At 38.8% G+C, this 17,009-nt stretch overlaps 1 protein-coding gene across 7 annotated transcripts in view; it reads left to right on the forward strand.

Moving 5' to 3' along the window:
- The window catches only part of RGS7 (regulator of G protein signaling 7), a 588,090-nt gene that overhangs the window by 235,825 nt on the left and 335,256 nt on the right, over positions 1-17,009 (forward strand). The window lies entirely within an intron of this gene.

Raw genomic sequence — 17,009 nt, forward strand, 5'->3', positions numbered from 1 at the left:
CATGCAGAGAAAAAGGTCAAACTCGTCAGCAGCAGAAATCAATCAATTTGAAACATTGGAAAACATGAAACAAATAAGGCAAACAAGCAAATCACTATATGCATACAGTCATGTGTCACTTAACTATGCGGCACTTACTGAAAAATGCCATGTTTTGTGATGATTTTAACATTGTACATATCTCAAAGAGCCTACTTATGCAAACCTTGGTGGTACAACCTACTGCCATATGTAGGCTACAGGATGTAAGTTGTTGCTCCTGGGACCACGATGGACAAAACAACACGAGATTCAATCAAACACAAGTGAAAAGACAGAAAGTGATGCCATCAAGAGACATGATAAACAAAAGATGTACGAGGCTCTTGCCAGCATAATACATAATACTGCTTTGCAGTCAATGTACATTTTTTTACATTTAAAAAATACTTTCATTTTATCTGAAAGTCAGAAACAGAGGAATAGAGACAGAGACATTGTCCATCTACTGGTTTACTCCCCAGATGCCTGAAACCAGGACTGGGCCAGACTGAGGTGAGGATTCAGGAACTCAATATTGTTCTTGCACATAGGTACAGAGACCTGTGGACTTGAGTATTATCTACTGATTCCCAGGGTGCACATTAGCAGAAAGCTGAATCAGAAATAGAGTAGCTGGGACTTGAACTAGATGCTCTAAGATGGGATGCAAGCATTCTTGTTTTTTTTTTGTTTTTTTGTTTTTTTTTGGTTAAGTTTTTTTTTTTATTTTTATTTTTGACAGGCAGAGTTAGATTTATTTTATTTATTTGAAAGGCAGAGCTATAGAGAGAGGTGGAGGCAGAGAGGTCCTCCATCTGCTGGTTCATTCCCCCAGATGGCTGCTATGGCCACAGCTGGGCCAATCTGAAGCCGGGAGCCAGGAGCTTCTTCCGGGTCTCCCATGCAGGTACAAGGGCCCAATAGCTTGGGCCATCTACTACTGCTTTCCCAGGCAATATCAGAGAGCTGGATTGGAAGTGGAACAGCCGGGACTTGAACCAGTGCCCATATGGGATGCCAGCGCTGCAGGCCAGGGCTTTAACCTGCTGTGCCACAGTGCCAGCCCCGGGATGCAAGAATTCTAAGCATTAACTTCACTTTTGTGCCAAATACTTGCCCCAATTGATATTTTTATAAGGAGAAATACAAACTAAAATAATGATAACCAGTGTAGAACAGTAAATACATAAACTGGTAATATCATTGTTTCTTAATATTATCAAGTATTCTTTATAGCACATAGATCTATGATGCTGTATTTGTGTTTGATTAGCAGCATAGTAGGTTTGTTCACAAAATCATCTCCATAAACACATGAGTAATGGTTTAGGACAGGACATTATGACAGCTGCAACGTACCAGGCAACAGGAATTTTCAGCTCCATTATAATCTAAAGGACCACTATCACATATGTAACCCATTTTTGACCAAAAATGGCATTATGCAGTGTGTGACTATTTTTAGGATCTGAAATAAATATTCTTCAGTGACAGTACTATATTTTGTTCTTTTAAAGTGCTTTTTCCTTACCTTCATGTTATAAATCTTTCTTTTTCCTTTTGAAAAGGAGAGCCACGGATGGGATATTAATTCTTAAAATAAGCCAGCTGGATGGGCCCAGGCTAAGCGCTACTCAAATAGAAGGTGATGACAGCTGTAAGGCTATCCTTTTGATCCCTTTTGGTAGAACTATACAAAATCATTTTTAAGGTATCACTGGATCTTATTTTGCAAGGAAATTCTCTTAAAAGTAAATTACCTAAGAAATATTTCTTGATAGCTCATCGTTTAAAAATACGTTTTGCCCTTCAGCCTAAACTTAATCCAAAGCCCTCGTAATTCATCTCAATAGATGCTGAGCTTCATGTGACTTCAAAAGTAACATTTCATGTCTTGACAGTTGGGTCCTGCCTGGAACAGTGCTCTTGATCTGGTTTCCTGAGGATGGTAAGCCCTAGTAGCATGAGACATCCATTGTATCTAATGTTAACTTCTGTCGGATGCTTTTGGAATGCTGCTACTCCTACCAACTTGAACGAATTAGAAACTAACCCTTTGTGTGATATTCTGATGGGCTTGATTCAGGAATAACTCTTGAGAAAGGCATTTGGCATTGTCTTTTGTATTTTTTACAAAAGATGAGTCCAGCCCAGGAGAACCTGCATGTCAGTGAAACCAGTGGATAAGTCTCTTTTCTAATCTTTGGAAAGGACCTTACACCTGTGTTTCCTGATTATTGGAAGAAATGTTCAGAAATATTCAAGCAGGCTGAAGGTCAAAGTGCTGTCTTGTTTCCAGGCTGGGAAACAGAGGATCACAGGGGTGGACTGCCTGCTCTTCCAGTCAGGCATCTTGTTTCCCTAAATCGGAAAGTTTACCATGGTTTCCTACCTTGGTCATTGCTGTCAGAAAATTTGTCCCCAGATAGTTCCTTGCTCAATGCACCTTCCTCTCTGGTCCTGAGTCTATTGATGGTTCGCATGTCTGAAGCTTCCCTGTTGCAGACTGAATATTCATGTTCCCATCAAATCCCTATGTTGAAATTTTAAACTCCAAGGTGATAGTGATAGGAGGTGAGGACTTTGGGGAATGATAAGGGTTAGATGAGGTCATGGAGGAGGGACTGCTGTGATGAGATTAGTCCTTTTATGAAAGATTCCCAGAGTTCTCTTGCCCTTTTCTGTCATGTGAGGGAAGACCAAGAAGGTACTCTTCTGTGAAGCAGGAATGCTTAAGCCCCTTTTCTATAGCGCGTGTTACAGCGGCCCAAAGAGACTAGAATACTACCTGGTGGTGATTAGACTCAAAGCCCAGTCTCACATTTATTTGTCGAATAAAGTAAGTGGAATAGAAAGAACAATATGAGAACTAAAGATCCAGGTTCTTGTTATCTTTACCATTTGTTTACTTTACCAGTCATTGCTTTATTTTCTGAAATCAAGATTCACCTCCTCTTCAGAAGACCCTGAGTGGGAATATTTGGCACAGGAGTTAAGATGTTGCTTTGGATTTCCTCATTCCTCATGGGAATGCCTGTGTCCAAGTCTCAGCTCGTTCCTGATTCCAGCTTCCTGCTAATGCACATCCTGGGAGACAGCGAATGATGGCTCAAGTACTTGGGTCCTTGCTACCCATAGGGGAGCCTCCTAGGCATTGGGGGAGTTGGGAGATTTCTCTCTCTCTCTCTCTCTCTGATAAATAAAATAATAAATAAAAATTGGGGGGGGGGAGATAACCCTGAGATCCAGACTCACTGACTTAAGGGTAATATTGGTATTAATACTTAATAGTTTTCCCAACACTTTTATATAGGTACCTGGTATTTGATCCTCAGGAACATGAGAAGTAATATTGTCTCTATTTAATGGACTAAGCTACAGAGGCTGAAAAAGGGTGACTTCTTCAAAATCACCAAGTTAATAGGCTCTTTAGCTGGATCTTAAACATTGCCTATTTTATTATTTCAGATCAGGTTGTTCAGCAGAGAATTTTCTGTTTTCTTTAGATACTTTGTTAACTCGAATTTTATATATTCAAATTCATTGCCAGACAATTTTGCTTGAGTTTTGGCATCCCTTGCTCTGTTACTCCACTTTTCTCAGCATTGTCCTCACCTTATATAGATACTGCTACTGGGAAGATTATTTAATAAATAGAGACCTTGTCGTGCTGTTGGGAGGATTTTTTAATAAATAGAGACCTTGATAGAAAAACTATTAGGTCATCTTCTAAGAAAATGTCCCTGCTAATAAACATAGTGAATACATATCTTTCATGGAATGGTGCAACATCCTTTATCTTTCAATGTTTTTATTAGGTTGCTATTTATCCTGCTACCCAAGTCCTCCCTAGCCAACATTATAACCTAAGTAGGCTTGATTTGAAATTTCTTTTTTTTTTTCAGACTCAAAGTGCACATTTTATTGTTTGCAAAGTATAAAGGCAACATATTTTTGTGTTTATCGTTGTATATGTAAAATACATGTGCAAGTCCTTATCATTCAAAATTAAAGACTTCCTTCCACACCCACTTGAAATTTAAAAGACATATAAATCTGAATTTGAAAGTTTCTTGAGAATTAGGAAAATAAAAATTCTGGCTCCCAAGTTTGGCAAAACAGTGACAGGTTGTACTTTTAGGAATCTTTTTCAGTAACCTATATATCTCTAAACGTGTTTCGGTATATTGTCTTAAATCTTATCTCACTTGAAATTATTCCTTTTTACTGTACGCTATTCACTTGTCCCCTGTCCTTCCTGATCATCGAGCTGTTCCAACCAATGTGCCACTATTTTCTCAGTCAACCATAAAGGCTCCTTAGTTTCTTTTTAAGAATTCTACTTTTTTGATCCCACTTTCTCATCTCTTCCTGTATAAATGTGGGAGTCAAACTTAGTTTTGGCTGATTTTCGGAGACTGTGAATGGACATTTGATGTGGAGGTGGTTAAAAAATTTTATTTTTATTTGAAAAGCAGAGACAGATATCTATACAGAAAGATATATGAGGGGGTGGGGAGAGAGAATATCCCCTGGATCATTGCCTCTTATGCCCATAACAGCCAGGGCTGGGCTGGGCCAGGTTAAAACCAAGAGCCAAGAATTCCTTAAAGATCTTCCACATGGATAGCAGGAACTCAAGTACTTGGGCCGTCATTTGCTGCCTCCTGGGCACATTAGCAGGAAGCTTCGTTGGAAGTGTAGAGTACCCAGGGCTTTAACTAGACACTCTGATATGGGAAACTGTCATCCCAAGAGGTGGTTTAGTTTTCTGCACCACAATGCCTACCCTGAAACATTTTTTTAAAAATTTATTTATTTATTTGAAAGTCAGAGTTACACAGAGAGAGGAGAGACAGAGAGAGAGACAAAGAGACAGAGAGAGAGAGAGGTCTTCCATCTGCTGGTTCACAGATTTGGGCCATCTTCTACTGCTTTCCCAGGCCATAGCAGAGAGCTGGATCAGAAGTAGAGCAGCCCAGACTTGAACCCAGCACCCATCTAGGATGCTGGCACTGCAGGTGGTGGCGTTACCTGCTGTACCACAGTGCTGCTCCCCTTACCGAGATATTTTTAATAGGCACAGAAGAAGAAAAGAGGAACTAAACTCAATTAAGAGTTGTGTTGTCTCTCTTGATACTTAAGCATGAATGTTCCCCTTTAATGTGGTATATTAATGACATTCCTAGTCACAAATACGAAGTATATGAGTTATTTGATTGGGTGAACTTATGTGTATTTTATGGCTTGTATGTTACTGGAGGTCGTAGATGCCAAATTATAAGTTGAATAAAGTTTATATTTTAATTAAATAATCAGTGTGAAGGCTTAGTTTAAACGCTGTCTTCTCTTTGTGACCATTAATATCTGTCTTTCACAAATGCATCTGAATCTTTCTGAAACCATTTAGATTTTCTATAATCAAGCTGAATAGTGATGACTAATTCATCTGACAAGTTTGACATAAATAAGCTTTTCCCTAAGAGCTCAAAAAATAGTTCTCAGGTAACTCTGACCCTTTTCAGCAGTAAATGTGAATGTTTTAAAGCTGTAATAGAAGGGATTTTAAAAATGGAATGGTCCCTGAGTGCACAGGTACCTGGAAAACAATAACAAAGCTCAACCTAAGGGAGAAATCTAAGAGAAAGTGAATTATTAACTTAAGAGGAACACATGCAGGGCAAAGTCACAGGAAACTGACGGAAGCACCACTTGTTTTAAAAATTCTCAGGAAATAAATTTACATCCTGTGTGATGTTTATAGAATCATGGGAGTGGAGGGTTCTTTGGCAAATGTGATGACAGAGCTTGCTTTCAGGCAGTGTGGTTCAGTTTGCTGTCTCCATCAGTTTATGGGGTTAACAGAGATACTCTTAGTCATTAGTGCATGCACATTCCTGTCCTCTGGTTTTCAGTGTAGGAGTGAGAAGGAATTAAGCCTGTAGACTTCTCCTCTGGCCGGCTGCATCCTGGAGAAGCATGGAGGTGTTGAAGGGAGAGAGGTATCGGGATTGGTGTGTGGTGCCCCGTGGTCAGCAAGCGTTTGAGTTTCCTTTATAGATTACCAGGCAGGACAGACCACTGTAGAAGTAACGTTAAGAAAGGGTGGACCTGTTATACCTAGGTATAGAAATGAGTGACTCAGGATCAGAATTTATGTTTACGAATATCATCAATGTGATAAGCCGGGTGTTAGTCACTACTTCTGAAACTCTAAAATGGCTTGAGGAAGGCAAGTATTAACTAAGAGGAGCTATGTGTGAATTCAGGTAACAGGCAATTTACAAACATAATTTATTACCTAAGGAACTGAAAACTTAAATAACTTAAAGGATTTGTGTGAATTTATGAACAACACAGACATAAGTGGCTGCAGAGAGAGTCTGGGATTTATATCAAAGCACTGACACATTAAAGTGATTCTTGTATTCCAAGGCTGTCATACTCTGTGGAGGTATTATGAGGTCCTTTTCTTTGCTGAGGATGTTTTAAAATGGCAAATTCAGCTAAGAGCCCCTTGACATCTTTTGTTGGTCTTCCTTGCCAAAATCTCAGAGGAATCCAGGGTGTGTTTTGTATGCTGTTCCTTTCTCTCTCATCAAATTCCATGGCTGCCTGTAGATATTTTGTAACTATTCATTGCTAATCTTATTTTAAAGCAAAAAAATTGGTCTATCTTTTGCCAAACACTCGAGGCTTCTGAATTTCAAGTTGATTCCAGAAGCTAAAAGAAGAGAAAAAAATCTGAAATCAAGCAAACCTGCATCAGTAACAAATGCACAGGATGGGCCTTTCATGTATCAGGTATTCTGGTCACCCTTCTTCAGAGGGAATTGATGATAAGACTATTGATTCTGTCCTCTAAGGTTATGAGATGTGACTAATAAAAAGGGATGTAAACAATGTAGTCTATTAGCTCTGACTTTAAAAGATAACAACAACAAAAAGATAATTTCTTCATAGACCAGTTTAGTCGTTGAAGGTCTTTAGCAGTTAATTGTAAAGAATATTTACAGTTTAACAAGCAATTGGAGCTGTTTGATCATACCGTGTGTGACAGTGTTTAAACAAAGGACCTAAGTTTTCAGATATTAATCCATTAAAATGAGAATTCTTAAATAATGCAAATAAAATATTAATAATTATAAAAGTAATCCATCCAATCCATCCTATGGTAAAACAAAACATTCAAATACATAATGATATACAAAATGAAAAACAGGAATCTGTGCTCCAGATAGAAAAAAATGATTCAAATCATCAAAGTATTCATAATCTAAAGAGAATGATATGCATTTATATAAATAACATACATAAATCATGTAAAGTGAGGTGATGGCAAGTATCACAAAGGAAATACAAATCAAGACCTCCAGGAGTTCCAGAGCAGCTGTGATTTTGTACATTTTGGGATGAGTGAGATAGGGCAAGGGATAGGAAAAATTCAGTAAGGAAGTAAAATTTGCAATGACTCTAGCAGTATAATTGGATTTCCATAGACACAGATGGAAAAAGGAAGGACCCAACTGGCAGAATAGAGTTTTAGAAGGTGAAGCCGGGACATATTTCTGAGCATGTTGGGAGCATAAAGTGTAGTTAGAAGTAGCAAGTTATCAGGATAGAAAAACAGTTTGGGATCATATTGTGGAAAATTTGAGCGGCCATGTAACTTACAGAGGATTCATGGGATTGTCCAGGCAATGAAAATTTTGAACAAGAGGTGAATATTCAGACTTGTTCCTTAGTTAATTCTGTGATTTGTCAATGGTGGTTACATACAAGAGCTAAGGAGTCTATGTAAGAGAAAATTGCAAGCACATTATATGTGAACTAAGTTTCTGGCAAAATTAGAAATGGGTTTGAGATTAATGAGGCATCTTTTGGAGAAGTTTTTGGTTGAGAAGAGAGGAGAGAACAAAGGATTCCAGCACAATTCATCATTCTGTGCAAGAGTCATACTCAGTCCCACTCTGAAGCCAAGGATGGAGCATGGACTAAGATATTCACATCTTAAGTTTATTCCTGCCCTTTCTATCTCTTTATCCTGCCTCTCCTGTATGATCAGCTTAATCTTATCTTTTCCATAAACCTTTTCCATAATTTTTCAGGAGATGGTGACAGTTCTTCTGTTTGAACTGTGACTGCGGTAGTATATTGGTCATTAGACTTCTTTTGAAAAGTGAGATTACTCCATATAGGAACAAAGATTCCTGAAACCTGTTACTCTGAATACATGAGTATTTGACATATTTTGCATTTTCTACCTTACAGGCAGATACTACCATGGCCAAAGATCACCTATAATTAGCCAAGTAACATATTTGGTCACATTATTTCCTTTTTCTTTTTTGTATTTCTGAAAATTCCTCCTGTCTTTTTGCTTAACCAATCAAAATTCTTTGCTGTGTCACTTCTTTTCTTTGACTCTATAATTATACAACAGTCTCTTTATCTCTTTATTCCTCTTTCTTTTATACAGACTACTTTTATTACATTTTTCTACTATATAATTCTACCCCTGTGTTTTTCAACCAATTTTTCTATTAAACCAAATGATAATGAACATCAGTTTTTTATCTGTCCAGCCCTTCTTCCAACTCTACTCATCTTCCGTATTATAAATCAGAGTTTTTGTCCTAAAATTCAGGAAGGGAAACAAAGTGAGAAGTAGTTTCTGCTTGGGTTCCTGGACTGTAAACTAAGCTCAGATGGCATGGACAGCAACATTTGCTGCTGTGTGCATTGGAAAACTCAGAGAAGACTGTGGACTTTGGAAGGCAGTAGCCAAGAGGAGCTGGAGGAAGCAGTAAGAATGTGCTGAAGGCAGATAGCCTGAGACCTGGTCATACCTTCTTTGAGTTATATGAAACATCCCATATTAGGGGCAGGCAGTTGGCTTAGCGGTTAATCCACCACTTGAGTTTGAGTCCTAGCTCTGCTTCTTAATATAGCTGCTGATAATGTACACCCTGGGAGGCAAGAGATGATGACTCAAGTTTTTGAGTCTCTGCCACCCATGTAGGAGATCTGGAATAATTTCTGGGATGTAGCTTCTTCCTGGCCTGGCTCTGTCTGTATGGGCGTCTAGGGAGTGAAACAGCAGATAGGAGATACATCTTTGGGCTTTCTCTCTTCATCTCTTTTTCAAGTAAATAAAATAAATTTTAGAATCTTTTTTTAAAATCTCAAAATATTTTCAACACATTTCTTTGTTTATTAAAATCCAAGTTGGGATTCTGTCACTTGAAACCCAAATAATCCTAACAAATACAATGGCTATCATTTATATTTATCAGTTTATTTATTTTAGGTAGTAATTAGGTTACTTGACATGGATGACATGCTTTATTTGGAAAATAATAAAACAATATCCATAATTCAAAAGAAAAAGTCTTATTTCTGTAATATCACAAACAGAATCTCTAATTTTTAAATTAGTTATTTTTTAAAGATGAGCTAAGATAGAGTTACATATAATAAGTTTGTACCAGTTTAAGTTTTGAGTTTCATTATTCATGAAAATGGCAACTTTTTCTTATGGAAAGAGTAATTCTGCATTAGGTTACTGATTGTCTATAACATGGAGGAAAATTGTATCAATTAGAAACAACTATAGTTGAGTTATTGCAGCAGAAAACAGTTTATGGTATACATTTTGATCTCATTATTCTTTTTACCTTTCATTAGAGCATGACTCTGCTTTCACTGCTGAATTCAAAGTACAAATTGTTTTCTTCCTTAGAAAGACTTCCTGAAGGGAAAAGGATCATAGACTGATTCCAATAATGTAATAACTACCAACATCTAATTGCTTAGAACTCCAAGAACACTTTAGCAGCCATTTCTCCCATTTTCCTATCTGGCACTTAGAATGATGGTACACACCATAATTCGGAAGCATGTACACATAAGAAAACTCATTGCATGTGCTCAAATAGCCCCTCATTTCTGTCTCCAAATGCCTGTGCTTAATGGTGGATTACAATGAAATGTTGGGATATTTGCTTTGAAATTTTGATTGATTCATTTCTTGTTCAGAACTCTTGAGTACAAAATGCTTTAGCTTTGCTTCTGTGTTTTGCCTACAGTCAGAGTGTCTCTGTAAAGTTAGTGGCTTAATGAAATCAATAGTAATGATATTGTGGTAACGTTCTGGCAAATATCACTACAAGTAAATTTAATTAAGCTCCAATTGTTGTTTAGAACATTACAGAACTATAAAGGTTTGCAGGCAGTCATGCAGCTTTTGTCAGATGTGGGAGCCCTGTCTGGCTGGGGCCCTCTTGAATAATTAGTAACTCTTTTCTAAGATGTGCTTGCATAATGTATTCTCCCTTTCATTCCACCAAGTGTGCGGGCGGGGACTGTTTAACCTGAGTAGTGTTTGAAATACATCACAGGAATGAAAGTGACATCTAAACCATTTTTTTTTTTTTAATAAAAGGCTACTTGTGAATTCCTGTAAAAAGAGCTCTGTGCTGGAGTTCAATAGCACTTTTCATCTTGAGAGTTTACACATGCTGATGAACTTGAGTATCCATCTATAAGCAGGAAGACAGCCTCATAAGTAGCCATTGATTCACTCATAAACTGAAGGAAGAAATTTCTCTAATATGTGAACTAAAGAATCCCTGCATGAAATGGAACAGAAAGAACATTGCTCATGCCTGAACATTTCTGACTCTGATAACTTTCTGCACCAAATACTAAAAAGGAAGACAAGTATTTCAAACATTTCAAGACCAAATATTAAATTAATTTCACTTTCACTTTTGTTTTGAGTCTCAGAAAAATCAAATGTTTTTCTTAAATATAAATTCAGAAATCCTCATTTTTTAAGAAAAATGAGCCTTCCTTACAGGCCAGGCAATTTATTTATTAACAGTGCAAACATGAGAGGTAAGATTTATTCTCTAAGTATCATATCTCAGGGAAAAGGAATGCTTACATTACTGAAGTTAAGTTTAAGTGTCTATGATACAAGTATAAACTCTTGCACAAATTGAGCTTTCCATAGTCTCAAAACTACTTTGCAAGAGATAGTTATTTTACTGTTAAAATTTACTGGGTTTACTTTATTTACTTGAAAGACAGAAGGAGGGAGGAAAGGAGAGAGAGAGAGAGAGAGAGAGAGAGAGAGAGAGAGAATATCAATCCCCCATTCACTGTCCTCTGACTCACTTTCCCAAATGCCAGGGATGGGCCAGGCTGAGGCCAGGAACCATAACTCAATCTGGATCTCCCACGTGGGTGGCAGGGACACCACTTGAGCAGTCACCTACTGCCTTCCAAGGTGCACTTCAGCAAAACCTGGAATTGGGAGAGGAGCTGGGACTCAAACCCAGGCACTCTGATGAGCGATACCAGTGTCCCAAGAGGCAACTTAACCACTACATCAACTTTCTCATACTTAATGAACTAGTTTGCATAGAAATAAAAGATGAACTTTTCAAGGAATACTCAATCCAATTCTTTTTTTTTAAGAACTTTAGGAGTCAAATTTATGAAGGAAATATGGGAGCAATGGCATTTTTTTTGTCAAAAGTGGATGCAGTCTCCTTTCCTCCTTTCTTTTAAATACAGTTTCTCATGGCTCACACAATTCTTGCTTAAATTCACCAGCATTCCTCCTGACTGTTCTTATCAAATATCCTATATTTCAGGGGCCCAGTCTTCTACAAGGAGTCTAAGATGGAGCTTATCCATAGCCCTCTCTGCCTACTTAATACTTAGCAATTGATTGAGTCTAATAAAATAATTTTGCCACTGGACCACAACTGTGATTTTCTAGAATGATGAGGGAGGAAAATTGTGTTGATGCCATAATGGTGATGGTGATAGCATTCCTATAAACATTTAATAAGCAGTCTTTTCACTAATCTTCACCCCGATATGATGTATGCTGTTATTTTTATTTTTATGTTCATTTTACAAATGACAAAACTGAGTCTTAGAGTGGTAAATTAACTTAAACATTTAGCTTGTAATTAGCATGGCCAGATTCAAATTCAGGTCTGAACAGGGTAAATGCCTGCTGTTAATCAACACTGTTAGCACTGAAATTAAAATGTGTTGATGGTTTGAAGCAAATGCATTTGTAAAGATGCTCCTCAATGAAATAGCCTCAGGATTTTGTCTCTGACAACAAATTGGCTCTGTGACTTAGTGAGGACACTTACTCACTTCTGAATGCTGAAGGTTACTTCCACACTGAAATAAATCTTGCAGTTCATCTCTTTCTAGCTTCTTGTTTTAAAAGTGAATAAGAAGAGATTCCTAGAGAGCTTTAGGGACCCATGGCTGCCATCTCTTCTGTCAGGAGTCCAGTGTTCTTTCCTCATCCTAAGAAACATACAGGCTTGGGGGAGGAAAAACATACTCTTTTTTATTGAATTTCTTTTTTTTTTTTTTTTTTTTTTTGACAGGCAGAGTTAGACACAGAGGGAGAGAGAGAGACAGAGAGAAAGGTCTTCCTTTTTCCGTTGGTTCACCGCCCCCCCCCCGCCCCAAATGGCCGCTATGGCCATCGCGTTGCGATGATCCGAAGCCAGGAGCCAAGTGCTTCCTCCTGGTCTCCCATGCAGGTGCAGGGCCCAAGCGCTTGGGCCATCCTCCACTGCACTCCGGGGCCACAGCAGAGAGCTGGACTGGAAGAGGAGCAACCAGGACAGAATCTGGTGCCCCAACAGGGACTAGAACCCGGGGTGCCGGCGCCACAGTCAGAGGATTAGCCTAGTGAGCCACAGAACCAGCCAAACACACTCTTTTTTAATATATATTTTTAAAGATATATTTAAAGATATTATTTATTTATATATATTTAAAGATATTATTTATATTATTATTATTTATATATTTAAAGATATTATTTATTTGAAAGAGTTACAGAGAGAGTAGAGACAGAGAGTGGGAGAGAGGTCTTTCATCTGCTGCTTCACCCCCGAAATGGCCGCAGAGGCCAGAGCTGGGCTGATCTGAGGCCAGGAGCCAAGAGCTTTTTCCTGGTCTCCCATGTTGGTGCAGAGGCCCAAGGACTTGGGCCATCCTCTTCTGCCCTTCCAGGTACCTTAGCAGGGAGTGGGATCAGAAGTGAAGCAACTGGGACTCGAACTAGCGCCCATTTGGGATGTGGGCCCTGCAGGGTGGGGCTTTAACCTGCTGTGCCTCAGCATTGGCCTCCACTCTATTTCTTTATAATGCAGTGGCACCATACTGAATATGTAAGTACAGACACACAATCAGCATCCATATCTGGCTCTTCTGTGGATTCAACCTTTTGCAGATGTAAATAAAAGAAAATTTTCTTCTGTTCTGAATATGTCCTCAATTTTATTCTTGTCATTATTCCCTAAACAATACAGCATGAGACTATTTACATAGCAGTTGTATTGTATTAGGTATTATAAACTATCTAGAGATATTTAAAGTGTATGGGCGGCAGTGGATGGCCTAACAGTTAAGGGTCAGTTTTTTTTTTTTTTAAGGTTTATTTATTTATTTGAGAGGCAGAGTTACAGACAGAGGGAGGGAGAGACAGAGAGAAAGGTCTTCCATCTGCTGGGGTACTCCCCAAATGTCCACAACAGCTGGAGCTGTGCTTATCTCAAGCCAGGAGCCAGGAGCTTCTTCCAGGTCTCCCACATGGGTGCAGGGGCCCAAACACTTGGGCCATCTTCTGCTACTTTTCCAGGCCATTGATAGGGAGCTGGATCAGAAGTGGAGCAGCCAGGACTCGACACAGTGCCCAGTTGGAATGCTGGTGCTGCATGTAGAGGCCTAATCTATGCCACGGCACAGGCTCCAACAAGTCAGTTTAGGTTATCCATTGTCTATGCCAGAGAGCTTGGACTCAGCAACTGACTCCAGTTCCTGATTCCACCTCTCTGTCAGTATAGACCCTGGGAGACAGCTGATGATGGCTCAAGGAGTTGGATCCCTGCCACTTTTTGGGAGACCCATATTGTGTTTCTCATTTCCCCAGCTTCAGCGTGGCTGCGTCTCTGCTGTGCAGGCATTTGGGGATGAAACAATGGATGGGGGTTCTCTGAATCTCTGCCTTGCAAAATAAATTAATAAACAAACAGATAAACAAATAACTATATGGGATGATATATGTGCAAAGATTATATGCAAAAACCCCAGCACTCTGTGTAATGAATTTTGTATTTGGGGATTCTAGAACCAGTCCCTCAAGGATAATGAGGGACAACTGTCTGTGTATATATATTTTTTCTTTAGAAATAGTTGAGTAAGTTGAGTGTTTTGACCTTAATTAAATTATCCCATGGAGTTTTAATATTTATGAAGATTTCATTTTAGAATCTCTCAACTCTCTTGCTCTCAGGCTTGCTGTTAGTTTGCAGGCTTTTAACTTTGTCCTTCTCACCCTATTGTTGTAATTGTGGGAAAGCAGATTGTTAAGCAAGTTTAAGGCATGCTTAATGTAAAAATGAATTTTCTGAGTGAACCCTTGAAGGAACATCAACAGATATGAAGGGTGTGCTTTTATATGTTGCCTTTATGACCAGTTTTTAGAAAGTAGATTGGTTTTTGTCTTTGTTATTACTTGCTTCGTTGTTGTTTGTTTATTGCTTATCCTGGTCCATGGCAAGGCTCATGGATAAGGAATATCTGGATAAAAAAGTCTAAATAGAATGCATATTTCTCTGACCACATTTTCAGTCCAGGACACAAATCCTAAAATACAGAGTTCAAATCCTTCTATTTTCAAATAGTGGGCTCTGAAAAATGGAGGATTTTGAGATACAACCACAGAAGTCACTTTTTAATTTTTATTTTTTAAATATTTTATTTATGTTATACAAGTTTCATGTATTTCATATGTACAGATTTAGGAACATAGTGGTACTTCTCACCCTACCCCACCCCCCGCCCATGCTCCCACCCTTCTTCCACCTCCCTCTCCCATTCCTACTCTTAATCTTTACAAAGATCTAGTTTCAGTTTACTTAATGATCATAAAGTCACTTTTAATTCCCAGTCTCCTAGTCTGACTCTGTGGAAACCCAGTGAACAGGGAGGTGTTGTGACATTACAGAGAAAGCGCCTCTACTCATAGTCATGCATTTTCACTCTGTCCCTAAGCAGAGGTGATGGATGCTACATCCCTGGGTGATGCAGTGATCAAAGTGGGAGTCAGAGAGGTTTCTATGACTGTCTAATCCAGCAGGGTTTAAACCATTAAGCAGATAATGTGAGGGCTTAGGGGCTGATACTCGGCAAGGCAAAGCAGCTTATTCCTCATTTCTGAATTCTGTGTCAGGGGAATCCAGGGCAAATAGGAACAGAATAAAAGGTCATGAGAGTCTATCTAATTTCATGTTTCTATACTTAGATATCTTTATTCCATGATAAGTGACTATTTGGTTATTTTTTTTATTAGGAGGGGGGAGGTGGGGCCTGATGAAAAAACGCCTTCCTTTCCTATGTGAATTCTGAACTGAAAAACTCAGCCAGGTAGAATGGTGCATATGAGGTCACAAAATCGCGTTGACTGCTGGCACCGCTATTATGAAAGTGTGCTGTTCACAAGCACCCAATCCTGAGCAGACTGGCTCACTACTGGGGCTGGCCTCTCCAGCCACAGAGTTGGATGTGGGTTTCCACCTGCCCGCAAAACGGAATGAATCCCATTGGCCAATTTCACTTTCCCGACTCATTTCTGACTATCTGATAGGTCAGCCATGATCCCCTGGAGTAAGTTAGGAGCAAAAAGGGGGGATTAGGTAACAATGTTCGTTAAAAGAAATGTGAGGCTAACAATAAGAATTCTCAGGTATCAGGGTCTTGAACATTTGAAGTCTAATACTGTGCTATCTATGTATCAGGCTTTATAAATATTGTATCGTGTAATCTTAAAATATTTTGCCCCATGCTAGCTCTAACCCAATCTCTGAGAAAACATTAGGAAGGGATTATGATTAGTATTGCTATCACCATTTTATGGATGAGGAAACTGAGCCCTAGAGATAGTATATAACCTGGATAATAATTCGAAGGCCTCAGACTCAAATACAGACCTATCTTTAAAACTCCTTCTTCTTGCGTGTCCATTTATTTTTTAACACATATCTAAGCAAATTGGATTTTTTGTTGCAAACCATTCTACTTTGTACTTGTTGAATTATTTATTTAATAGAGGATTAAGCCTATTATTATAAAGTACATTGAAAATTTGTTGTTGGGGGGCCGGCGCTGTGTCACAGTGGGTTGACGCCCTGGCCTGAAGCGCCGGCATCCTATATGGGTGCCGGTTCTAGTCCTGGCTGCTCCTCTTCTGATCCGGCTCTCTGCTATGGCCTGGGATAGCAGTGGAAGATGGTCCATGTCCTTGGGCCCCTGAACACTCGTGGGAAACCCAGTGGAAGTTCCTGGCTCAGATAATTCCTATAGGCCCTTTATTCAGCATTCCTAAAAATTATAATCTTACATAACCCTAGCCTATTTATCAAAACAGCAAATATGCATTGGTATAACAGTATTAACAAAACCACAAACTACTCAAATTTCATCTTGGCTTTCTCTATTGATTCTGAATTTTTCAAGGTCAGGGATAGTGTTTTATTCATTTTCATACCAGAGTACCCAGTACTAAATCTGGCCTATGCTCAGTGCTCAGTGATTGTGGGATGAGTAAATGGATAAGTGTGTTTCAACTCTCCTCCTACTACTTAGACGCACAGGGGAAGAGTCACTTGAGACTATGAAATGAATGTTATTCAGAACCAAACTCCACATTAGACTTTGAAAATTCTCAAAAGCAAAAGAGTAGTGTACTAACAAGACTTAAAGGGAGCTAACGTATAATCCACTAAATGGACAGAAAGCTCAGATGCTACGTTTTTCTTGTGTATATTTTCATGTGTGTATGCATGAATATGTCTGCAGTCCATTGGTGTGGCTATGTGTGTGTGAGCCTGTGTTGTATGAATGTGTGTATTTATATGTGTGTGTGTGTGAGAGAGAGA

This window comes from Oryctolagus cuniculus, chromosome 13 (assembly GCF_051225735.1).
Source record: "Oryctolagus cuniculus isolate XC-2025 breed Fujian yellow rabbit chromosome 13, ASM5122573v1, whole genome shotgun sequence".
NCBI classification, from domain to species: domain Eukaryota; kingdom Metazoa; phylum Chordata; class Mammalia; order Lagomorpha; family Leporidae; genus Oryctolagus; species Oryctolagus cuniculus.